Source organism: Monodon monoceros, unplaced genomic scaffold (genome assembly GCF_005190385.1).
Source record: "Monodon monoceros isolate NGI ecotype Baffin Bay Population unplaced genomic scaffold, NGI_Narwhal_1 Super_Scaffold_15, whole genome shotgun sequence".
In the NCBI taxonomy this organism is placed as follows: domain Eukaryota; kingdom Metazoa; phylum Chordata; class Mammalia; order Artiodactyla; family Monodontidae; genus Monodon; species Monodon monoceros.
In genome coordinates, this window is record NW_021703771.1 from 76,219,281 (window position 1) to 76,246,479 (window position 27,199).

The 27,199-nt window shown below is 38.0% G+C and overlaps 2 protein-coding genes across 6 annotated transcripts in view; one reads left to right on the top strand and one right to left on the bottom strand.

The window, feature by feature from the left end:
- OPRM1 (opioid receptor mu 1) overlaps positions 1-27,199 on the top strand; it is a 159,391-nt gene that overhangs the window by 132,031 nt on the left and 161 nt on the right. The gene's annotated exons all lie outside the window — the stretch shown is intronic.
- The window catches only part of IPCEF1 (interaction protein for cytohesin exchange factors 1), a 98,845-nt gene that overhangs the window by 50,279 nt on the left and 21,367 nt on the right, over positions 1-27,199 (bottom strand). The gene's annotated exons all lie outside the window — the stretch shown is intronic.

Below are 27,199 nucleotides of genomic sequence, written 5' to 3' on the forward strand. Positions count from 1 at the left end.
GATTCTAATGTAATAAAAATCTTGTTCTCTTACCAGAAGTATCAAACCATCCTTTGGTCACTGTGCAAACTTGTCTTACCAAATCTAGTCTTAAATTCTGAAACAAGACACTGCTCTTCACTTTGTGATGTGATGTTCTACAATCTTAAAGGTGTTGCTCCTCATGTACCCATCCATCCACTTTACCCAGCAACTCTGATTTTGTTCAACTCAGTGAAGTTTCATCTGTAGCTGGTGCATTATGCAGCATTAAACACATATGTTTATCAAAACCTACTGGAGAACGGACTTGAGGATATGAGGAGGGGGAAGGGTGAGCTGTGACAAAGCAAGAGAGAGGCGTGGACATATATACACTACCAAACGTAAGGTAGATAGCTAGTGGGAAGCAGCCGCATAGCACAGGGAGATCAGCTCTGTGCTTTGTGACCGCCTAGAGGGGTGGGATAGGGAGACGCAAGAGGGAAGAGAGATGGGAACATATGTATATATATAACTGATTCATTTTGTTGTAAAGCAGAAACTAACACCATTGTAAAGCAATTATACTCCAATAAAGATGTTAAAAAAATAAAAATAAATAAATAAAAACTGTTTGTGGTTATACATTCATTTATTCAATGAATATTTATTGAGTACCATTTCTTTGTGTCAGGTACCATGTCAGATACCGTGTCAGATATTTGGGCTTTATCAGTGGACAAAACAGAGATCTCTACTTTCAAGGAGAAAAGAGACAATAGCTCAACAAATGAACACATAAATTACATAGCACACGGTAGGCAATAATTGCTATGAAGAAAAGTAAAGGTGATCTGGGTAAAGGGGTTCTGACTGCAATCAGGGCTGGATTCCTTCTGCTCCTAGGCTTATAATGCCCTTCCTCCCTCACTCCCCTAGATATGTCTCCACAAATCAACTTCGGTGTGACCTTCTCCAAAACTTTTTCCTGCTCCTCCAAGCCTGGAACTGTGCCCTCTTCTTTGCACCTCAACCCCAGCGGTGGACTTTGCTTACCATTATTTAGTTATCTTAACTGTATTTAGTTATCTAGGTATTCCTCTGGTTCTCCAACAGATGGTGAGCACTTCGGAGGAAACAATTTTGTGTTTATGGTTATATCATTAATTCTTGGGACAAGGTACGTGTTCAACACATGTAAAATAAAGAAATGAGTTTTGTGAATGAATGACAGAAACATGGTTTTTTTCCTCTGACAATAAAGAAAGTGCTAAAATGAGATGCAGAAGCCACTTTGGAAAAACACTGGGCAGTTTCTAAAAAATATAAACATACAATTACCATACAACCCAGCAATTCCATTCCTAGGTACCTACCCAAGAGAAATGAAAGCATATGCCCACGCAAAGATTTGCATGCAAATATTCATAGCAGTACTATTCATAATAGCCAAAAATGGGAAACAATCTAAATATCCATCAACTAGTAAATAGTGTGGTATATTCATACAATGGAATACTGTTTAGTGAACAACTGACACGTGCTAAAACATGGAAGGGTCTTGAAAACATAATGCTAAGTAAAAGACAGACACAAGAAATCATGTAATACTGTATGATTCCTTTAAATAAAATGTAGAGAAAAGGCAAATCTACAGAGACAGAAAATAGAATAGTGGTTGCCTGGAGTTGGGGGTGGAAATGGAGATTCACTGTAAATCGGCATAAAGGATTTTATAGATATGATTAAAATGATTTAAAGCTGATGTATTATGATGGCTCATCACTCAGTAAATTTACCAGAAATTACTGAATTGTAAATTTGAATAGGGTAATTTTATGATATGTAAAACATATTTCAATAAAGCTGTTTTTAAAAACATGAGATTCAGGAAAAGTTTGGGAAGTAAAAAACAATGAATGAAATCCCTCCTGTTTGGCTATCAGTAAGACTTAAATGAAGGTAAAATATGAGGTCTCTGACGATCCCGCTGATGACTCAACATGATTTGTTCAAACTTTAGACACAAAAGTAGGTTAATATTTCTTACTTGCTTCAATTTTGGACTACAGGAATTTTAGAGTCAAAATATTTTACATAGAATTTGCCACACTCAGACATATTTTTAAAAATTAATTAAGATAGGATATCAAATTTTAATATTTAAATGCAAAATAAGTGTTCATTGCCATCAGTAAAGTTTGGCTTTTTCATACTACAAACCTTGCAAAACAGATAAAATCACTTCTTAAGGGACTACATATGTCAGAAAGGTAGAGACGAGACCTAGAAAAATAAGAATGATATATATATTCCAGAGGATAAGTAGGTCAAAGAAGACCAAACCAGAAGCAAATGAAGTATAATACAGGAAATTATGTATTTCATGGTGAAAAACAAAGAGTATAATTATCGCTCTTTTCTCAGTGGAACTCTATTTCCTTGATTCTGAGAAATCTGATTTTTTACATTTCAATAGTTCTGAAATCAAGAGGCACGTTAGAATCTAGATGAATTTTCATTGTACCATTTCCCCCCAAACCCTGTTATTAAATAAAGTATGTGTTTAAGTGAATAGAATCTTCAGTTCAAGGAAAAAATTAGTTTAGAAAACAAAATATAGATTTCTTTGTAATATGCTTTTGCATTTATGTGTGAATATGGATTTGACAGTTTTGGAATTACTTTAAATAAATTTAAGGGAAGTTACCCAATGAATATCAGAATTAGGAGCTTTGCAAAGCTCCAGTTCTCCATATAAATCCGTGGTTTGCTCAGCTCTGCCCTGAAACCCCCAGTATGTTGGAAACGAGCAAAATCTAAACTCTAAGCAGAGCTGTCCATTCTCATGTCACTCTGGAACAGCTGTCACTAAATTCTAATGGCCTATAATTTTCTTTTTTTGCAGTGTCTTTGTCTGGTTTTGGTATCAGGGTAAAATGTTGGCCTTATAGAATGAGTTAGGATATTCCCTCCTCTTCAATTTTTTGGAATAGTTTAGAAGGATTAACTCTTCTTTAAATGTTTGGCAGAATACCCCTGTGAAGCCATCTGGTCCTGGAGTTTTGTCTGTTGGGAGTTTTTTGATTACTGATTCAATTTCAATACCAGGAATTGGTCTATTCAGATTTTCTATTCCTTCCTAATTCAATCTTGGAAGATCGTATGTTTCTAGGAATTAATCATTTCTTCTAGATTGTCCAATTTGTCGGCATGTAACTGTTTGTGGTATTCACTTATGATTGTATTTCTATGACATTGGTTATAACTTCTCCTCTTTCATTTCTAATTTTGTTTATTTGGGCCCACTCTCTTTTTTTTCTTAATGAGTCTGGCTAAAGGTTTATCAATTTTATCAATATCTTCTAAAGATACAACTCAGTTTCTTTCAATGATCTTTTCTACTGTTTTTTTAGTCTCTATTTCCTCTCTAATCTTTATTATTTCCTTCCTTCTGATGACTTTGGGTTTTGTTTGTTCTTCTTTTTCTAATTCCTTTAGATGGGAAATTAGGTTGTTTATTTGAGATTTTTCTTCTTTTTGAGGTAGGCTTACATTGCTAAAAACATCTCTTAGAACTTCTTTTGCTGCATCCCATATATTTTGAAAAGTTGTGTTTCTATTTTTATTTGTCTCAAGGTATTTTCTGATTTCCTCTTTGATTTCTTCATTAACCCATGGGGTTTCTTTTAGTAGCATGTTGTTTAGTCTGCATATGTTTGTGGTTTTTCCAGTTTTATTCCTGTAATTGATTTCTAGTTTCATACCATCGTGGTCAGAAAAAATATTTGAAATAATTTCAATCTTTTTAAATTTATTGAAACTTGTTTTGTGGTTTAGCATGTGATCTATCCTGGACAAAGTTTCACGTGTATTTGAAAAGAATGTGTATTCTGCTGATTTTGGAAAGAAGGTTCTGTGAATATCTATTAAGTCTATCTGATCTAATGTGTCTTTTAAGGTCACTGCTTTCTTATTGATTTTCTGTCTGGATGATCTGTCCGTTGATATAAGTGGGCTGTTAAAGTCCCCTTGCATTATTATATTAGTGTCAATTTCTCCCTTTATATCTGTTAATGTTTGCTTTCTATATTTAGGTGCTCCTGTATTAGCTGCATAAATGTTTACAAATGTTATAACCTCTTCTTGGATTGACCTGTTTATCAATACATAATGTCCTTCTTTGTCTTTTGTTATAGATTTTGTTTTAAAGTCGCCTTTGTCTGATATGGGTATTGCTACCCAGTTTTCTTGTCCATCAACAGATGAATGGATAAAGAAGATGCGGTATATATATATATATGTGTGTGTGTGTATATATATATACACACACACACAATGGAATATTGTATATATTGTGTATATACATATATATACAATGGAATATTACCCAGCCATAAAAAATAATTAAATTTTGCTATTTGCAACAACATGGATGGACCTGGAGGGTATTATGCTTAGTGAGTTAAGTAAGACAGGGAGATACAAATACTGTATGCTTTCACTTATATGTGGAATCTAAAAAATAAAACAAATGAACAAACATAGCAAGGCAGAAACAGACTCACATATACAGAGAACAAACTGGTGGTTGCCAGTGGAAAGAGGGGTGGGGGAAGGAGCAAAATGGGTGAGGGGGATTAAGAAGTACAAACTACCTGGTATAAAATAGATAAATTACAGGGATATATTGTACAACACAGGGAATATAGCCAATATTTTATAACAACTTTCTATGGAGTATAATCTATAAAAATATCAAATTACTAAACCATACACCTGAAATTAATATAATATTATAAATCAACTGTAGTTTAATAAAAATGAAAAATAAACAAATAAGTAAATTCTATTGGTACACAGACTCATGACACTAAAGAAATTTGAATTATATCCTCTAAAATACAAGGTAAAAATAAACTGAGGTGAAAGAAAAGGTGAAATCAATTTTTAAAGTTCTAGCTCTATGGAGAAACAGTCATTCTCATTACACTGTTAGTGGTAATGCAAAATGAAACCCCGTAGAAGGAAACTGAGCAGTAACTAACAAAAATGCATTTACTCTTTGACCCAGAAATCCCACTTCTGAGATCTGTCCTAAATATAAATATGTTAAATGGCATATGTATCGCAACATTATTTGCAAGAACAAAAGACTGTAAAGAATTCAAATGTCTATCATCAGGGGACATTTGAATAAACTATGGCATCTACATATAATGAATAACTATGAAAAATGACATATATACATATAATCTCCAGGACAAAGCAAGAGAAAAAGTAGGGTACAGTACAATAGATACAGTATGCTAATTTCATGTAAGAAAAGAGAGATAGGATACCCCTCAGTATACATACTTGCCTATATTAGTAAAAAGAAACAGTAGAAAAAAAGTTTTTAAAGAAACGTAAAAGGAAGGAGGAAAGTGGGTAGAGGAACGGGATGAAAGCAAGGCTTACCTGGTTGTAATTTGTAAATAGTTTTGACTTTGGAATTGAGTAAATGATTTATATTAAAAAAAATAAATAAACCAAAAACAAACAAACAAAAAAGAAGCAGTTCCAAAAATTTAAAACAAATGAGCCTAACTGAACACAAACATGGTGACATAACCCCACACAAATAATAATAGAGCACAGAATTTTGAGTATACATATTTAGTGGAATGCAGTCTAAGAATGTTTAGTAGTGACATTGTTACTATTTTTAGATAGTTTTAGTAGTGTTTCTTCCCCTCAAAAAATTGCATGAAATCTAAAGCTTCCCTCCTTCTCTTCAGATGACAGATTATGTGATGCTGCTTTGTTCTGATAAGCAACTCGACTCCCTCTTCCTTTCAGGAAAGGAACTAGGAAGATTATACACCAAGGCAATCTCCATTTTACGAGTATTACCTGGGCCTGCAGGCAGAGAGCTGAGCGTATTAGCACTGGGCTATGACAAGCACTGCAAGGGAAGAAGAAAAAATAATTTTTTGTTTTGTTTTGTTTTGTTTTTAGATATCAGAAGCAGGCCTGGCAGTGAGAATGCTTGAAACCCTTTTAAGAAATATAATAATTATAATAACCTTGAGTAATATCTAATAAAACCTTAACATTTACTGAGTGCTAAGCATATGCCATCCAGGTACTATTAGCCTTTAGAGGACAATTAATCATATTCAAGTGCCAGAATTTAAGAAATGGATCAGTTTTTAACCTAGACATCAAACTAGATTGGCATTATACAATAGGAAGGTTATGTGATGTCATTAAAGTGACAAAACTCAGACCAGAAGCCAGAACTCAGTTAAATAATTCTAGACAAAAATTTCTTCAGTCTCAGACAAGAGCTGAAATAGAAGAGAATCTGCAGTTGACGGATTGCATGGAAGGAAGAATCCTGGATTTGAATCAGAGTATCTTGAAGCAAGCCACTTAATGTGTAATTTTAGGCCGAGCAACTTAACCTCTCGGGCCAGCACCACATGGTGGATCTAACCAGAGTCTTCAGGCTAACTAGAGTTAACATGAATCTATGTAATACTGTAAAATTGTCAGGGCAATACATAATTTAAGATTTTATTATTAATGATAAGAATTGGGAAAAGGCATGGAAAGAAAATAAGAGGAGGAATGACCCAAAAAGGCAAAGGTGAAGTAAAATAAGTTTTTCACTCTGTCCACTGTCAGCCGAGCCCTCTGAGTAGCTCTTTCTGTGTCTAAGCTCCCTGTTTCCTCTGTGTCAGATTAATTGCTGTAAAAAATATTTTAAATTCTTTGGAGAACAATAATGTTAGCAAGCTCTCTGTATCCTTCATACCTTATCTGGGGTATGCTTTTATTAAAATGTTATTGCATTGGGGTTTATCTAGCATTACATTATGAATATAATGAGATTTTCACCCAGAAAGTCTTTCTTCTTACAAAGAGACGTTCTACATAGAAAACATTCGGTAAGTGTTCTTGGTTAATAAACAGAAAGACCTGATTTCCTACAGAACCCACAGATTCCTGGCATTCATCATAAAAAGGGATTGAAGGTGTTGATGGTGATAATCGTGATGGTTCTGAAAGGCTGACGCTTCAGCAAGGGGGATAGAAGAGAGCTCTTAAGGAAGCAGACCGCTTGCAGCCGATGCTGCTAGCGACCCAGCCACATGGATCACCTGGGGCACACTGGCCAGACTTCACTGCCAGTCCTTGCATCTCTTTGTGGGAGGACTTCTCTGGCTGCCAGATTCCAGTTCCCCACCTGTGCAGAGAGGCATTGCCCCCAGGACAAGCCCTCAACCAATGACCACCGGGACTGGGTATATAAATATTCCAGTGCCCCTGTCCCTTGGGAGGAAAACTTAGAAGCGCATGTTTTTCTCAGGCTCTCGGAGTTCCCCAGCAAAATTAAGTTACCTACAGTCATAATTTGCTTGCTCAAGACAGCTTTTTGGTTTGTTTTTTTTTTGCGGTACGCGGGCCTCTCACGGTTGTGGCCTCTCCCGTTGCGGAGCACAGGCTCCGGACGCGCAGGCTCAGTGACCTGGCTAACGGGCCCAGCCGCTCCGCGGCATGTGGGATCCTCCCGGACCGGGGCACGAACCCGTGTCCCCTGCATCAGCAGGCGGACTCTCAACCACTGCACCACCAGGGAAGCCCTCAAGACAGCTTTATCAGCTAACTTTCCACCCTTTCTCACTTCCTTATTCCCTTTCCAAGTATTTCTGGTATCACTACCCAAATAAGTTACTTGAACCCAAATTCTCTTCTCAGGGTCTGCTTCTGGGAAATCTAAACCGAGATGCTATTCCTCTCACTGAAAATGTCCTTACTCGTGGTTCCTGCTCAGGAACAGCCCATCTGCTTGACGCCATAATCCCTCTTCATTATTGCCTTTTAAAAATCACCCAAGAATGGGACTACTTCATTATCATATTAGGTCATATTTAAGTGGTGACCAAGAAGTGACTGGCATCTTACTGTATGATTTATAAATCAGCTCCTCTAGCTAGCCATTCTTACTTACATTCTTCCATTCTCTCCCTATGAAATCATATTTTAAATGAAATTAAGTTACTAGTGAACTTTCTGGTAGTCTGACATAAAAGATAGTCATTATCTTCCGAAATATTTTCAGAAACAATTAAGATGGAAATCTTAGCTCAAAACAATCTTGTGTTGTTTTTCTCTGTAATACAATATCCTCACCACAGGGCACAAGCCTTAGTACATGAGGCCATTCGTGATCTGCCCCATGCAGCTTCAACTCTCATTAGTCTTTTAGAAGCCTTAAGACCCTAGAAATGCTATCACTTTCCCCTACGTAGAGTTGGTCTTTTCAGCAACATGGTCAGAAAAAAAAGAAAGCAAGCACTAAAAAGGAAGGAAAAGTTTTTAATGAATAGGAAGACATTTGATTAAATTTCGCTATTACAGAATAAATTGTATCTCTTGCTTCCCAGTAAATTTCATCTACCATCCATGGTTAGAGCAGGAGTGAGGGAGGAGTAAATAAAGGAACATCATTTAAGAAAACTTGAGATCTGGTGCATTTGCTTTCAATATTAGAAATTCAAGAGAAATAAAAAATAAGGTTAGTTCTTTCAAAATCACAGTTAGTATAGCACATAATTGTGCCTTCACGCAATGCATATTAAATCTTCGAATACTTCAGAAACTTTCAAATCTCTTCAAACTGTTTTCATAAGTTTCATGAGTGCCAGTAAGTTATTACTGAGCCACAACAAAACAACTCCAAATGGGAAAAGATAGTTTTCCAAAGAAGATATATAAATGACCAAAAGGCACATGAAAAGATGCTCAAGGTGATTAATCATTAGGGAAATGCAAATCAAAACCACAGTGAGGGCTTCCCTGGTGGCGCAGTGGTTGGGAATCCACCTGCCAATGCAGGGGACACGGGTTCGCAACCCGGTCCGGGAAGATCCCACATGCCGCGGAGTGGCTGAGCCCGCGAGCCATGGCCGCTGAGCCTGCGCATCCGGAGCCCGTGCTCCGCAACGGGAGAGGCCACAACAGTGAGAGGCCCGCGTACCGCAAAAAAAAACAAAACCACAGTGAGACACCACCTCACACCAACTAGTATGGCTACTATCCAAAAACAAGAACAAACAAAAAAACAGAAAATAACAAGTGTTGGTGAAGATGTGGAGAAAAGAGAACACTTGTGCACCAGTTGTGGGAATGTAAAATGGCCACCATAAAAAAAATAGTATGGCAGTTCCTCAAAGAATTAAAAATAGAATTATCATATGATCCAGCAATTCCACTGCTGGATATATAACCAAAAGAATTGAAAGAAGGGTCTCAAAAAGACATTTGTACACCCATATTCATGTCAATATTATTCACAATATCCAAAATGTGGATACAACCCAAGTGCCTGTCAACAGATATGAATGGATAAAAAAATATGGTATACACATACAATGGAATATTATTCAGCCTTAAAAAGGAAGGAAATTCTAACACATGCTACAATACGATGCAATGAACCTTGAAGACATTATGTTTAGTGAAATAAGCCAGTCACAAAAGGACAAACACCTTATGATTCCAGTTATACAGGGGACCGAGAGCAGTCAAACTCGTAAAGACAGAAAGTAGAATGGTAGTTGCCAGGGATGGAGGAAAGAAGGAATGCGGAGTTATTGTTTAGTGAATACAGCGTTGCCATTCTGTAAGATGATAAGACTTCTGGAGATCGTTGCACAATGATGTGAATGTACTTAATGCCACTGAACTGTACCCTTCAAAATGGTTAAGATGGGAAATTTCACGTTATGTGCAGTGTACCACAATTTTTCAAAAATAAACTCTAAAAAATGTTAAGTTACTCCTCTGAAAATCTTTGTCAGTAAAGGATGAGAATGCATTTGCCACAGTAAGTTTCCTAAGATTCAAAATAGGAAAATATCAGTGGTTACTATGCTGTTCGTGAGACCACCTCTTTCCCAGGGAACAGCCAGCTATTCATGTTCCTATTTCACAGGTAAGGAAGAAAGCCCAGAGAGGGTTGGGGATTGGCCTAAGTTGTTAAGTGGCTGCAGCGTCACGGTGGGACCCATCGTCCTGATTCTGAACCCAGGGACATCTTCGACTATAGCACGTCATTTCCTTGTGTCCTTATTGAAGACATTGTTTCAAACATGTTTTAAGTGCTGACTCCTTTAAAAAAATATTATATATATATATATATTTCATTTCCACTGCATAGCTTCCTTTCCAAATGTTCCTGAAACACGTTTTATGGGAAACGAAACACAGCAGCACAATGACAGACGAGTTTATCAGCTAGCTTGTCGGTAGAAGAAGCTGGGCCCTTGGTCCTTAAGAAGCTTGCTCCAGGGGGATGATAAATGTTCACATAATGATTTCTCAGGAAAATCCTCAAATCTAACCAAAAGTTCAGCTCATCCCATGGGGCACTTCTCATTCTATTGCTCCGGAAATGCGCAAACAGCCCGTATCACTAAATCACGTATTACCTAAACTCTTCCTCCAGGTTAGGAACTACTGTGCTGAAGAATCCCCCAGGGCCTCCTAGTTCACTGTCCCGTTTTATGGCTTAAAATCACCCTTGACACAGGGTCAGTAAGCGTATTTTTAGAATCTCCAGCACACGATAGCCATTGTCACCAAGAAAACAAAACACAAAAACAAACAAACATTTCTGGTGTCTGAAAATCCTTAGCACAATTCTTCTGCATACTAAAATCACAATATTATGTAAGCACATCTCATCTAAAGAATATATATAATTGTCTTTCTTTATATGATTTTTTTTATCACTTTAAGATGCATTTGATTTTCTCAAATAACACTCTGAATTACGTAGGGACAGCATTCTTGGTCAAAGTGTACTTGTAAGAAAATGGATGCATACAGAGTTACATCACTGACCTAGGATGACACAACTTAGTACGAAAGGGCAGGACTAGAGTCCTGGTGACGTTTGTCCTTCCTACCCATGCTGGCGAAACTCACCTTCCTGCCTGCTTGCTTAAAAGAATAACTGAGTTATACACACACACACCTATCAATATATTTATACACATATTAGTAATTATATAAACACATATATTAAACATACATAACTATACATACTGCTTTATATTCAATTTAGCATATGTGTGCTTGTATATTCTATTTTCTGTTAGGTATTTTAAATGATTTTAAAATAACGGGATTTCTGATTTCGAATTCTATGGATTGATAAACTGTGATATATCCATATGTAATACAGCCATTAGAAATGATGTTGTGGATATATATGCATATTGACATGAAAATATGTTTGTAATATATTGCTTAGTGAGAAAATCAAGTTATAATTTTATTTTTGGAAAACACAGAAAAATGTTTGGAAACAGATACATTAAAATGTTTACAGTGATCGCAGCAAGGTGGTGGGATCCTAATTCATTTAAATAAATAAATGATCTTAATTCATTTATTTCTTTCTGTCTGCCTCCATATCTGTCTGATATTTTAAAGCATTTTCTTAATTATTTAAGGCATTTTAAAAATTATTTAAATTTTCAAGAAGGAAGAAGCTGGATCCTACCAAAAAAAAGATAAAGTAATTTAAAAGAGAAAGGTTGTGGAAACACCAGAAACAGCACTATGCACTGCCTACCAGACGAGAGAAGATAATGCTGCATCCCCCTGACTGGGCATTTCAGTCACTGCTGTGAGCTAAGAAGATTATCCTCTGATACAGCCCAACCTATGTCATTAACCCTGGCGTCCTCTTCCAAATCAGCAGTGCCCGAGCATACCACAGCCTCATGAGAACAAGACAGCAAATGAAGCATTTCACAGCCTTGGTGTTTCACAATTGCTTTTGCAAAGTTTGGGAAGAATTGAAAGGAAAATAATATTGGCAACATAAGCAATTGTTCCCACACTGTGTGAATTTAGCAACAAGAAGTTATTAATTAAAAAAAAAAAAAAAAAGCCTGCCTCAGCTATTGACTGCCCTGGTCATAAAGATATGGGTGGGGAACCATTATTTTAGAAATACATTCTGGAACCTACCAAGGAAAATAAATGTTAGGACATGGTGATAACATCATAAACAACAAATAAATTAAGCCAAAACCAAACATACTACGATGAGGTATCACCTCACACTGGTCAGAATAGCTATCATCAAAAAATCTACAAACGATAAATGCTGGAGAGGGTGTGGAGAAAAGGGAACCCTCTTGCACTGTTGGTGAGAACGTAAATTGATACAGCCACTACGGAGAACAGTATGGAAGTTCCTTAAAAAACTAAAAATAGAACTACCATATGACCCAGCAATCCAACTCCAGGACATATACCCAGAGAAAACCATAATTCAAAAAGATACATGCACCTCAATGTTCATTGCAGCACTATTTACAATATCCAGGGCATGGAAGCAACCTAAATGTCCATCAACAGAGGAATGGATAAAGAAGATGTGATACATATATCCAATGGAACATTACTCAGCCCTAAAAAAAGGAACGAAATTGTGTCATTTGCAGAGATGTGGATGGACCTAGAGACTGTCATACAGAGTGAAGTAAGTCAGAAAGAGAAAAACAAATATCATATAATATCTCTTGTATGTGGAATCTAGAAAAATGGTATAGATGATCTTATTTGCAAAGCAGAAATAGAGACACAGATATAGAGAACAACGTAAGGATACCAAGGGAGAAAACGGGGGTGGGGGGGGCAGGTGGGATGAATTGGAAGATCGGGATTGACATATATACACCCCTATGTATAAAATATATAACTAATGAAAACCTACTGTATAGCACAGGGAACTGTACTCAGTGCTCTGTGGTGACCTAAATGGGAAGGAAATCCAAAAAAGAGGGGATATGTATACATATGGATGGTTTTCTTTGTTGTAGAGCAGAAACTGACATGGCAGTGTAAAGCAACTATACTCCAATTTTAAAAAAACATCCATTTTAAAGATCTTTTCACTCACCTGAAATTATGAGGGAAGTGACAGAATTCAAAAAGTCCTCAATAATTCCTATGTTCAGGTTTTCAAATGGTACCTAAACTGTCCCATTTACCCCTTTCACCCATGTGGTCATCTTGAAGTAAACTGCTCACTTACAGCTGCTGAAACATCTTTTGCCCTGTGTGGATCTGTCATCATTTCACTTTCTCATATTACTTTCCCATACAAACTCTAGAAACACAGGCTGGCAAAGAGTATATCAGTTTTACTTAATTGGTTTGAATTGTCTTCACTGAAGAAACTTTTCTAAATATTGGAATTTTGTTCGGGATACACACAGAAGCTGGCTGTTAGCCGAAACAATGAATATGGATATCAAACACATTAGAAGCCCATAATTCATAAAGCATCTCATTTTGTAGAACTCTCAGAATATATTAAGTGTTCAAAATGCTTTGATTAATTGATTTATATAATTAGTTGATAAGTAATGTAATAAGCAATTTTCTCAAAAAAGGACTGGTGCCTACCCTGTGCCTACTGGTTCTAGGCTCTATGGACACAGTTTAAACCTGAGAGGTAAAGAATACGCCCTCAGGTGTTTCCATTATAATGGGAAAAGAAAACAAGAATAAGCTCTGATTGCACTATAAATTCCTACAGATTCTTTTTACTTAATCTACTTTTTTAATTATTAATTTTATTTAGTTTTTGGCTGCATTGGGTCTTAGTTGTTGTGCGCCAGCTTTCTCTAGTTGTGGCGAGCGGGGGCCACTCTTCGTTGCGGTGCGCGGGCTTCTCATTGTGGTGGTTTCTCTTGTTGCAGAGCACGTGCTCTAGGCGCGTGGGCTTCAGTAGTTGTGGCTCAAGGGCTTAGTTGCTCCGTGGCATGTGGGATCTTCCCAGAGCAGGGTTCAAACCCGTGTCCCCTGTATTGGCAGGCGAATTCTTAATCACTGCACCACCAGGGAAGTCCCAGATTTTTTTTTCAACCTATGCTAAACTTGCTGAGACACTTTTCCCAAAATCTATGCTGATAGGTGATTAATAATGAAAATTAAGAAAACTTAAATGTCTCTTTCAAAGGGAGAATTAACCCATTTCTTATTTTTCTTATGCTGAAAAAAAAAAGGTGCTCTATATTTACTGAAACTTTTAGAACAGTTGTCTCATGAAAAGAGAAATTCTGGCTTTCAAGTAACATTTTCTGCAGAGGTTTATTCAGTTTAGTCTAAAAACTGATTAGGTTTTCTCTATAGAGATTCTCATAAAACCGATTCCAAGAAAAATCTCTTCCAAATCTAAGATCCTCCAAAATTCATATGACCTGCATATACAGCTAAATACTAAAAACATCTGATATAGTCCCGGTTACTTGAACCTGCAGACACGTGGAATCACTCAGACGGTGAGGGGGAAAGACAATCACATTAGGGCAGGCAGGTTGAATTCTCAAAGAACTGAAAAGTCTGCATAATATGTATTAAACCACATAGTAACCCACAAACCTCACCAGTTTACCAAAAGTTTTTATGAAATAAAGAGTTGGTGATTCACCTTCTCTATAAGAGACCCAGGGCTCCCTTGAACCACTGATGCAATAGCACAAATGGCATCAATAAATGGTTACTTCACTACTAAAGAACATGGCTTTCTAGTAATTTTATCCAAAGAAAGAGTGTACAAAGCTAAAATAGACCAGAAAAGTCAATGACATTGAATCTAAATGGAACTCCACACTTTTAGCCACGAACTTGTCCTTCCTCAATTTTCATATTATTTTCCCAGTCTCCCCAGGCTCCAAAACTTGGAGTCATTCTTATTTTAGCTTCAAATGTTTTGTGTCCTATATCAAGTGCTCAACATACCTTGCCCTTTCATATTGCGTAGTGTGTCCCAAATTTTCAGTTTCCCCTCTACTCTAGGAGTTCATGTCTCAATACTTGCATTCTGTCACCATCTCTTAACTGACCCTCTGGAAAACTCCTTTATTCTCCAATACATCCCCTTTATTACTGCTTGGTTAGTATTTTCACATTCCAATTTCATGAGATCAACTTCAGACTCAAGAATCTGCAGTGGCTCCCTACTGCCTACTGGATCAAATCCACATTCCTGCCCTGTGCATTTGAGACCCCATTTACCAGCCCTGGCTCACCTCTAAATGGAGAAGCCATGCAGCCCAGGAAATAGCCTGGCTTTGGTGTTGGTGGATCTTGTTTTTAATCCCAGCCCTGTCATATACTCTTTATGCAACTTTGAGCAAGTTACTTAAATTCCCTGAGCTTCATTAAACTCCCTTGAAAAATGGGAATAATACAATCTATCTTGCCAGGTTATTATGAGAATTCAATATAATACCTAAAACAATGGGTTGGCACAGCTCATGTATATTTTCATTCCTTTGTTCACATTAGTCCCCAGACAGGAATGCCCACACACTACCCTCTATCCTTAAAACAAACAAACAAAACTGCCTTCCAAGGCTGATCTTAAGAGAATCTTCTCCATGAAGACTTTCTACATCCACTGCAACCCACAGGAATACTGTTTTTTGATTGGTGAAAATTATGTTTATCTAGTAAAGAAGGCTGGCCTCTTTGACCAAGGAAATGATGCAGCTTTGGAAAATGATAAGAAAAGAAAAAACACACCTTCCTAGGTAGAAAGGAGAAAGAATCTTCCAGGAATAAAAGTTGCTTGGCAGAACTCTCTCACATTCGACCCAAAATATTTTCCTTACCCCTGGAATTTCCAGAATTCATCTGTATTGCTCAATCTCAGAGCCATATTTTTCACCAACTTTTCTTTGATCATGTCACTTACATAGGTCTTTTCCTCTCCACCAGTCTTATAAGTTCTCAAGAGAGAAGAATTGTAGTCTCTCATTTATTTTTAATTCTACGTTTACAACAGTTAGCCCAAATTATTTTTAAGTCCTCGATAAATACTGGTGGAAGGATATGTAGGTGGGTGGGTAGGTGGATGAATGGATGGATGGATGATAAACTTTTCATGTTGGGCTCACTTAAGAAGAGACTTTTAATATCTGTTATCTGTAACTAATATTAAACTGTGCTTTGTAATTAAAGCCTAAATTGTTCAGGCAATGCCTCCAAGTTGTATACCAGCATAATGCATTTGTTCCCTTGATGTATTTTGATCGCTCACATGTGCTCTTGGATAAAGTAAGAAAATACACCACTAAGATGAGTAAATGCTCCTTGAGTAGAAATATTTAAGAACCTCACTGATTTTAAGTGGGTTGTATAACATAATATATATAATATTTACTATATGATTGGTCTTGGGTATAAATAAAATCCACAATATATTTCCCAAGGAACTATGCTAAATTTTAATTAAGAATTCTTAGAAAAGAAAAATAAGAAGTTATAGCAAAAGAGGGAAATCTAAAAACTGAAAGATATAAGATAGTTTTAACAAGTAAGTAATCACATCTTAAGGACCTATACTGTCACTATTTCATAGCAACATGCCTGAAGGAAAACAATAATTCAGAACTTTGCTTCTCCTTCTCCAGAGAGAAGATATTGATCCCAAACATCAGTCTCCAGCTGTGCCTGAAATCCAGGTGAGATGCTAGAGTGGAGGGAATTCCCTGGGAAACCTTTCTCTCTTTCAACGTTTCTGCCCCCAGCCTGGTGATCTGGATGAATGAACCCTTGTCTTCAGCCAGAGGCCATGGCTAGAAAGAATCTAATAAAATAAACTCTGATAAGATGTTAGCAAAACGGGAACTGCTGTGTGGGACCTATTTGGGACCGTGAAGCCCTTCTACCAAATCTCAAATTGGACCTTTTCCTGTATTTTTAAGAATAGACGTGACTATACGTGACTATTTTTAAAAGAGACATAGTTTTGCTGGAAAATTATTTTCCAGCAAAAGCAGTCCTGGGGCATTCTCTGGCACTGAGACAAAGCGGCTGTCTGCAATCCAAGAAGAGAGCCCTCACTAGGAATCAACCATGCTGGCACCCTAACCCTGGGACTTCCAAGCCTTCAGAACTGTGAGGGGAAAAAAACTGTTATTTAATCCACCCAGTTTACGGTAGATTCTTCTGGCATTCAGATCTTAAAAGGGAGAAGGTCTTGAGCTTCTGTAAGACTCACTGGTTATAACTGTCTCTTGCTGGAAAAGATGATCTTTCACTAGAGAACTGGAAGTATCATCTTCACCTGCTTAATGGGAACAATCCCCAACCCATTTGTTGCCTGAATGTAAAAAACAACAACAAAATAAGATACCTTCACTCTAACAAGAATTTAGCAAATCATACCAAGGATTGTGCTGTGTGATACGAGGGATCGAAGAAGGAAGACAGTAAGTAGTCCACATAATTTTAAAACAGATTTTTTTTCCCCTCCATATAATTTGAAAGCTCCTTCATTCGACTCTGAGAAAGACAGGGGAGATTGGTTCAAGATGGTGGAGTAGAAGGACGTGCTCTCACTCCCTTTGCAGGAACACGAGAATCACAACTAACTGCTGAACAATCATCGACAGGAAGACACTGGAACTCACCAAAAAGATACTCACATCCAAAGACAAAGGAGAAGCCACAATGAGACGGTAGGAGGGGCACAATCACAATGAAGTCAAGTCCCATAACTGCTGGGTGGGTGACTCACAAACTGGAGAACACTTATACCACAGAGGTCCGCCCACTGGGGTGAAGGTTCTGAGCCCCACGCCAGGCTTTCCAATCTGGGGGTCTGGGAACGGGAGGAGGAATTCCTAGAGAATTAGACTTTGAAGGCTAGCGGGATTTGATTGCAGGACTTCGACAGGACTGTGGGAAGCAGAGACTCCATTCTTGGGGGGCACACACAAAGTAGTGTGCACATCAGGACCCAGGGGAAGGAGCAGTGACCCCAAGGGAGACTGAACCAGACCTGCCTGCTAGTGTTGGAGGGTCTCCTGCAGAGGCAGAGGGTGGATGTGTGTTACTGTGAGGACAAGGACACTGGCAGCAGAAGTTCCAGGAAGTACTCCATGGCATGACCCCTCCCAGACTCTGCCATTAGCCCCACCAAAGAGCCTGGGTAGGCTCCAGTGTTGCATCGCCTCAGGCCAAACAACCAACAGGGAGGGAACCCAGCGCCACCCATCAGCAGACAAGTGGATTAAAGTTTTACTGAGCTCTGCCCACCAAAGCAACAGCCAGTTCTACCCACCACGAGTCCCTCGCATCAGGAAGCTTGCACAAGCCTCTTAGATAGCCTCAACCACCAGAGGGCAGACAGCAGAAGCAAGAAGAACTACAATCCTGTAGCCTGTGGAACAAAAACCACATTCACAGAAAGATAGACAAGATGAAAAGGCAGAGGGCTATGTACCAGATGAAGGAATAAGATAAAACCCCAGAAAAACAACTAAATGAAGTGGAGATAGGCAAGCTTCCAGAAAAAGAATTCAGAATAATGATAGCGAAGATGATCCAGGACCTCAGAAAAAGAATGGAGGCAAAGATTGAGAAGATGCAAGAAATGTTTAACAAAGATCTAGAAGAATTAAAGAACAAACAAACAGAGATGAACAACACAATAACTGAAATGAAAAATACACTAGAAGGAATCAATAGCCGAATAACTGAGGGAGAAGAATGGATACGTGACCTGGAAGACAGAATGGTGAAATTCACTGCTGTGGAACAGAATAAAGAAAAGAGAATGAAAGGAAATGAAGACAGCCTAAGAAACCTCTGGGACAACATTAAATGCAACAACATTCACATTACAGGGGTCCCAGAAGGAGAAGAGAAAAAGAAAGGATCTGAGAAAAAATTTGAAGAGGTTATAGTTGAAAACTTCCCTAACATGGGAAAGAAAACAGCCATCCAAGTCCAGGAAGCACAGCGAGTGCCATACAGGATAAACCCAAGGAGAAACATGCCGAGACACATAGTAATCAAATTAGCAAAAATTAAAGAAAAAGAAAAATTATTGAAAGCAGGAAGGGAAAAACTACAAAAAACATACAAGGGAACTCCCATAACAGCTGATTTCTCAGCAGAAACTCTACAAGCCAGAAGGGAGTGGCATGATATACTTAAAGTGATGAAAGGGAAGAACCTACAACCAAGATTACTCTACTTGCAAGGATCTCATTCAGATTCGATGGAGAAATCAAAAGCTTTACAGACAAGCAAAGCTAAGAGAATTCAGCACCACCAAACCAGTCCTACAACAAATGCTAAAGGAACTTCTCTAAATGGGAAACACAAGAAGAGACAAGGACCTACAAAAACAAACCCAAAACAGTTAAGAAAATGGTCATAGGAACACACGTATCGATAATTACCTTAAATGTGAATGCATTAAATGCTCCAACCAAAAGACACAGGCTTGTTGAATGGATACAAAAACAAGATCCATATATACGCTATCTAAAAGACACCCACTTCAGACCTAGGGACACATTCAGACTGAAAGTGAGGGGATGGGAAAAGATATTCCATGCAAATGGAAATCAAAAGTAAGCTGTAGTAGCAATAATCATATCAGATAAAATAGATTTTAAAGTAAACAATGTTACAGGAGACAAGGAAGGACACTACATAATGATCAAGGGATCAACTGAAGAAGAAGATATCACAATTATAAATATATATGCACCCAACATAGGAGCACTTCAATACATAAGGCAAGTGCTAACAGCTATAAAAGAGGAAATCGACGGTAACACAATAATAGTGGGGGACCTTAACACCTCACTTACACCAATGGACAGATCATCCAAACAGAAAATTAACGAGGAAAAACAAGCTTTAAATGATACAATAGACCAGATACATTTAATTGATACTTACAGGACATTCCATCCAAAAACACCAGATTACACTTTTTTCTCAAATGCACACAGAACATCCTCCAGGATAGATCACAAATCTTGATCACAAGATTGTGATCTATCTTGGGTCACAAATCAAGCCTCAGTAAATTTAAGAAAATTGAAATCATATCAAGTATCTTTTCTGACCACAATGCTGTGAGATTAGAAATCAATTACAGGGAAAAAAAAGTACAAAACACATGGAGGCTAAACAATACGTTACTAAATAACCAAAAGATCACTGAAGAAATCAAAGAGGAAATAAAAAAATACCTGGAGGCAAATGACAATGAAAACATGATGATCCAAAACCTATGGGATGCAGAGAAAGCATTTCTAAGAGGGAAGCTTATAGCTATACAAGCCTACCTCAAGAAACAAGAAAAATCTCAAATAAACAATCTAACCTTACACCAGAAGGAACTAGAGAGAGAACAACAAACAAAACCCGAAGTTAGCAGAAGGAAAGAAATCATAAAGATCACAACAGAAATAAATGAAACAGAAACAAAGAAAACAATAGCAAAGATAAATAAAAGTAAAAGCTGGTTCTTTGAGAAGATAAACAAAATTGATAAACCATTAGTCAGACTCATCAAGAAAAAGAGGGAGAGGACTCAAATCAATAAAATTAGAAATGAAAAAGAAGTTACAACAGACACTGCAGAAATACAAAGCATCCTAAGAGACTACTACAAGCAACTCTATGCCAATAAAATGGACAACCTGGAAGAAATGGACAAATTCATAGAAAGGTATAACCTTCCAAGACTGAACCAGGAAGAAATAGAAAATATGAACAGACCAATCACAAGTAATGAAATTGAAACTGTGATTAAAAATCTTCCAACAAACAAAAGTCCAGGACCAGATGGCTTCACAGGTGAATTCTATCAAACATTTAGAGAAGAGCTAACACCCATCCTTCTCAAACTCTTCCAAAAACTTGCAGAGGAAGGAATACTCCCAAACTCATTCTATGAGGTCACCATCACCCTGACACCAAGACCAGACAAAGATACTACAAAAAAAGACCCAATATCACTGATGAATACAGATGCAAAAATCCTCAACAAAATGCTAGCAAACAGAATCCAACAACACATTAAAAGGATCATACACCATGATCAAGTGGGATTTATCCCAGGAATGCAAGGATTCTTCAATATATGCAAATCAATCAATGTGATAAATCATATTAACAAACTGAAGGAGAAAAACCATATGATCATCTCAATAGATGCAGAAAAAGCTTTTGACAAAATTCAACACCCATTTATGATAAAAACTCTCCAGAAAGTGGGCATAGAGGGAACCTACCTCAACATAATAAAGGCCATATACAACAAACCCACAGCAAACATCATTCTCAATGGTGAAAAACTGAAAGCATTTCCTCTAAGATCAGTAACAAGACAAGGATGTCCACTCTCACCACTCTTATTCAACAAAGTTTGGGAAGTCCTAGCTACAGCAATCAGAGAAGAAAAAGAAATAAAAGGAATGCAAATTGGAAAAGAAGAAGTAAAACTGTCACTGTTTGTAGATGACATGATACTATACATACAGAATCCTAAAGATGCCACCAGAAAACTACTAGAGCTAATCAATGAATTTGGTAAACTAGCAGGATACAAAATTAATGCACAGAAATCTCTTGCATTTCTATATACTAATGATGAAAAATCTGAAAGAGAAATTAAGGAAACACTCCCATTTACCACTGCAACAAAAAGAATAAAATACCTAGGAATAAACCTACTTAGGGAGCCATAGATCTGTATGCAGAAAACTATAAGATACTGCAGAAAGAAATTAAAGATGATACCAACAGATGGAGAGATATACCATGTTCTTGGATTGGAAGAATCAATATTGTGAAAAAGACTATACTACCCAAAGCAATTTACAGATTCAATGTAATCCCTATCAAATTACCAATGGAATTTTTTACAGAACTAGAACAAAAAAATCTTAAAATTTGTATGGAGACACAAAAGACCCTGAATAGCCAAAGCAGTCTTGAGGGAAAGAAACAGAGCCAGAGGAATCAGACTCCCTGACTTCAGACTATACTACAAAGCCACAGTAATCAAGACAATATCGTACTGGCACAAAAACAGAAATGTAGATCAATGGAACAGGATAGAAAGCCCAGAGATAAACCCATGCACCTATGGTCAACTAATCTATGACAAAGTAAGCAATGATATGCAATGGAGAAAAGACAGTCTCTTCAATAAGTGGTGCTGGGAAAACTGGACAGCTACATGTAAAAGAATGAAATTAGAACACTCCTTAACACCATATATAAAAATAAACTCAAAATGGATTAGAGGGGCTTCCCTGGTGGCGCAGTGGTTGGGAGTCCGCCTGCCGACGCAGGGGACGCGGGTTCGTGCCCTGGTCCGGGAGGATCCCACATGCAGCGGAGCGGCTGGGCCCATGAGTCATGGCCGCTGAGCCTGCGCGTCCGGAGCCTGTGCTCCACAACGGGAGAGGCCGCAACAGTAAGAGGCCTGCGTACCGCAAAGAAAAAAAAAATAATGGATTAGAGAACTAAATGTAAGACTGGACACTATAAAACTCTTAGAGGAAAACACAGGAAGAACACTCTGACATAAATCACAGCAAGATCTTTTTTGATCCACCTCCTAGAGTAATGGAAATAGAAACAAAAATAAACAAATGGGACCTAATGAAACTTAAAAGCTTTTGCAAAGCAAAGGAAACTACAAACAAGACGAAAAGACAACCTCAGAATGGGAAAAAATATTTGCAAATGAATCAATGGACAAAGGATTAATCTCCAAAATATATAAACAGCTCATGCAGCTCAATATTAAAAAAACAAACAGTCCAGTCGAAAAATGGGCAGAAGACCTAAATAGACATTTCTGCAAAGAAGACATACAGATGACCAAGAAGCACATGAAAATCTGCTCAACATCACTAATTATCAGAGAAGTGCAAATCAAAACTACAATGAGGTATCACCTCACACCAGTTAGAATGGGCATCATCAGAAAATCTACAAACAACAAATGGTGGAGAAGGTGTGGAGAAAACAGAACCCTCTTGCACTGTTTTTGGGAATGTAAATTGATACAGCCACTATCAACAGTAGGGAGGTTCCTAAAAAAACTAAAAATAGAACTACCATATGACCCAGCAATCCCACTACTGGGCATATACCCTGAGAAAACCATAATTCAAAAAGACACTTGCACCCCAATGATCACTGCTGTGCTATTTACAATAGCCAGGTCATGGAAGCAACCTAAATGCCCATCGACAGACGAATGGGTAAAGAAGATGTGGTATATATATACAATGGAATATTACTCAACCAAAAAAAGGAACGAAATTGGGTCATTTGTAGAGACTAGATGAATCTAGAGACTGTCATACAGAGTGAAATACGTCAGAAAGGGAAAAACAAATATCATATATTAACACGTATATGTGGAACCTAGAAAAATGGTACAGATGAACCGGTTTGCAGGGCAGAAATAGAGACACAGATGGAGAGAACAAACGTATGGACACCAAGGGGGGAAAGTGGAGGGGTGGGGGTGGTAGTGTGATGAACTGGGAGATTGGGATTGACATGTATACACTGATGTGTATAAAATGGACGACTAATAAGAACCTGCTGTATAAAAATAAAGAAAATAAAATTTAAAAAAAAAAGCAGTCCTTATTCACCATCCCATTTCTCAAAATTCCCATGGATAAGGTAAATGCTGATGATTACTAAATCTGATTTATTTATGAAATCAACAAATATTACTTGAGTGCCTAGGAAGTATCAGACACTACCTAAGGCGCTAAAGATATACTACGGTCTTTCTCTACAGAGATTATTATCAATTATGGAAAACAGCAAGTCTAACGACATGTACGAAAGAGGAAGATAAGTGTAATAAGTATAGGTTGCTATGGGAGAAGAGGCAGCCTAATTTGGGTCAGAGGAAAGGTAAGAACACCTCGAGGATGCGCTATTTAAACTAAAATTTGACTTACGAGGAGGAATAAGCTTGATGGAATTGGGTGGGAGAAAGACTGTACAGCATGAAGGCAAAGAGTTTGCTGAGCTGAAAAACAGCATATGCAAAGGCTTAAAGAGACAGCCGGCATATAGGACATTAATAAGGAATTAAAAGCAGTTCTGTAGTTGAAGCTTGGGTGGAGGTGGGGAAGCTGGGGAAGTAAGATAGGTACAGGTCAGGAGACGCCCAGGAGCCAGGAAATGAATTGGTACTAGAGGCAAAGGAAAACAACTGTGTGGATTTCAATCCAGGATTTTAAACAGCCTGGATTTTTAAGGCTGTTCAACTTGAATATGGTTTTGTAAGACATGGCATAAATTCTTGTGTGCTGCATCACATTTTATGCACATAATACGGGGTGTGAAAAATGGTAGATGAGTGTCTGGACTTGACCTTTCTCAAGGAAATCTGCGTAGTGCTTTTTAAAGCAGCAAAGAGTGATGGAAGAAGGCAGTACACCATGCGTCAGTTACTAGGTAACAACAATGACAAAATGCTGAGAGAGGTGAGGATGATGTCTCTTCGGGTAGTGTCAGGGAACAAGAGAGACAAGCAAAGGGATCCCATGAGCTCACTTGTACTTGCACATAAGAACGGCCCCACGTTTCACTTCTAGAGTTGTTCTCTCCAAACCCCATTGAACGCAGACAATAGGGGAGTTGAACCACATCATTTATCCTGGTCCCCGCATGGGGTCAGGTTGGCATATGACAACAACCGGGGGCTGAAGAGTCAAAGGGGCTAAAGAGGATCTATTGTACCCCCTCCCCTTAGGACTTGGGTCACTTGAAGAATGTACACAAGTTCTATGAGTCTCAGCCTTCCCAACTTTCTAAACGTGGTGACAACTGCTACCTTGGAGGGTATTTTGGAGAAGTTAAAAAAAGTGTGTACGAAAGGTGCCTCGACTCTCCCTTGACATATGGTAGGCATTCGATAAGAGGTGGCTCTGGCTGTGATGCTATCAGCTCCATTACCATATGAGAAAGCATGGGGAACAGGGAAGGTAGAAGAAACAGAAGTTTGTTCTTAAGACATTGGTGCCTTGGGAGCTACTCTGTTGAATCTGAATTCCTTGAGTGGCAGAAAGTAAATAAATATTCTCAGCCTGAGGGTATGTGTTCTGCAATTATTTCACAGTTGATATTCACACAGATAGCAGGACTATGACCGTTAATTAAGTATTCACTGAGTAGCCTTTTCTCCCCCAAACAAACATGTAATTAAGATGTCAGGGTGTGGGAGCGTGCGCGCGCGCGCGCGCGTGTGTGTAGTGATTATTCCTCTGTAACACAGAGTCATAGAATTAGGAAGTTGAAACGGTCCTTCTGTTACATACCACAAGTTTAATAGAATAATTCTGTGGCCAAATAACAGTCAATTTATTCTCCATTCAATGTTGCTAATCTAATTCTATTCGAGTACGTGAGATTCCTAATGCCTAAAATAGGTAATTCATTGCTCTTCTAAGAGAAACTTAAGCCAGATGAACTTATGAAGCCAAATAAGTCAAATCTGTAAGTATGTGTGGTTCCGAGGGGGCTCGATCCTATGAAGACAGGAGCAGTACCAGAACATACGTGCAGAATAATGTGACTGAATGAGAAAATTAATGCCATGCTTATATCTGAGTTTTGTTACTTCCCACAGATGTGTCATGCTCCATCAGCACCCAATCCTTCCACCAGCCTCGGAAAATTCCTAGAGAGCTATTAAAAGGTAAATCCGTAAGCCCTCTCATTTCATAGAAGATGCAAACTACCACTTGCACAACTAACCAAAAGCAAGAGCCTAAAATATTATAAATGAGAGGGAGAAAGTTATATTAACCATAATTAATTAACCTTTGTTAAGAAGGAAGCTGTATTTGTTCAGGAAAAATCCCTTAGGATAGAAGGTGAGACCCCAGCTCCAGTTTGCCTTAATTTGGGTAAAATTATTCCATGGTATCCCTGGTAAATGTATCCAGGAGGGGAGAAGAAAAGAGAGAAAAAGAAGATAGTGGAAGACTGCATACTCTGCAAGGTGTTTCTTTCTTGTGAAGCTCCCAAATATTTGATAAAATTGTTAAAACTCACCAAAAGCTCAAAAATATATATTTTTATAAAACTCAGTGAAGAATTTTGTTCCATGTTTTGGGTGAAACCAAATCTGTAAGCTTAGGAACAGGGGACAGGGGAGGGGGAGTACAGAGAAAAGCACAGGGGAGGATGCTTATTCCAGGGCACTGGAATTGGATTTGGGTCCAGTTTAATCAAATCCTTACAGGACAGGTGCCTTGGATTATGTGGGTACACAACTTTTTGATTAGTGGCCAGTGAATGTAAATTTATCGACTAAAAATTTCATCCACAAACTACACGGGGCACTTATTTTACATTTATAAAGTTATTTGCCCTAAAGCTCTGCTGCTTGAGAGATGGGCATACACAAGTCATTTTAAAATAATGGTATCACGTAAAAAGAATTTTTCTGGCTTGTGGTCAATTTTTAAATGATTTTCCCTTAATGGATTAAAGGACATCCATTGCTGACCTTCACTCTACCACAAAGAGAAACTCAGGCTCTCCTGAGATCAGCAAATGGCTACTCGGTGTTCATGGAGAGAGTTCCTTTGTGAAAGGTCTCTACTCAGTATTCGACAAATATCGTTGTTTTCAGAATGCTTCAAGCCAGGAAAGATCAGTACACATTTTAACAGTAACTTTATTTGCAGCCCTTTCCAACAGAAAACTCGCCTGCAAAGCAGACCACGAAAGTGAAGTGCCTATTACAGGATAAATGAGGCAGCTTTCTTATCAAGTGTTGTCCAAGCATCATTAGTTTAATGCCTTCACTGTACATGCCAAAGAACGAGAGATGACAGTCACCAACACAATGGCGGCACACAGGTTAGCGATTCCAAAACCAACCCACCTAATAGAGAAGGTCAGAGGAAAAGAAGATAATAAAGGAGGAGAAAAGAAAACAGCTTCCTGTGGACTGAATCAATTTACACCCCAATAGGTCTTAAAGTTGAGTCCCTTTTTTTTAAGTAGAGATCTTAACAATGCCAAGTTCCCATATCAAGTGCTGTCCAAGGAAATCCTGAAATGATTAGCATCTACCATGGAAGAGTAACATTAATAGGCCCTGAAATCCTCCTTCAATAAGGATATATATTTGGATGCCCCTCTTCAACCAAAGATTAGTCAAGCAGGATGGTTTTCTCCTCCATCAAGTATAATAGAATAACCTACATACCTACAGAAACAGTTTCTAAGAACTTATTTGTTTCTTTGCCCTGTTCCAAGTCCCAGAAATAAAAATGATCTTTCCCATGGGGTTCACCTGCTCCACAATGATCTTTGACCCACCCTTTGTTAAAGGGTCCTGGGACAG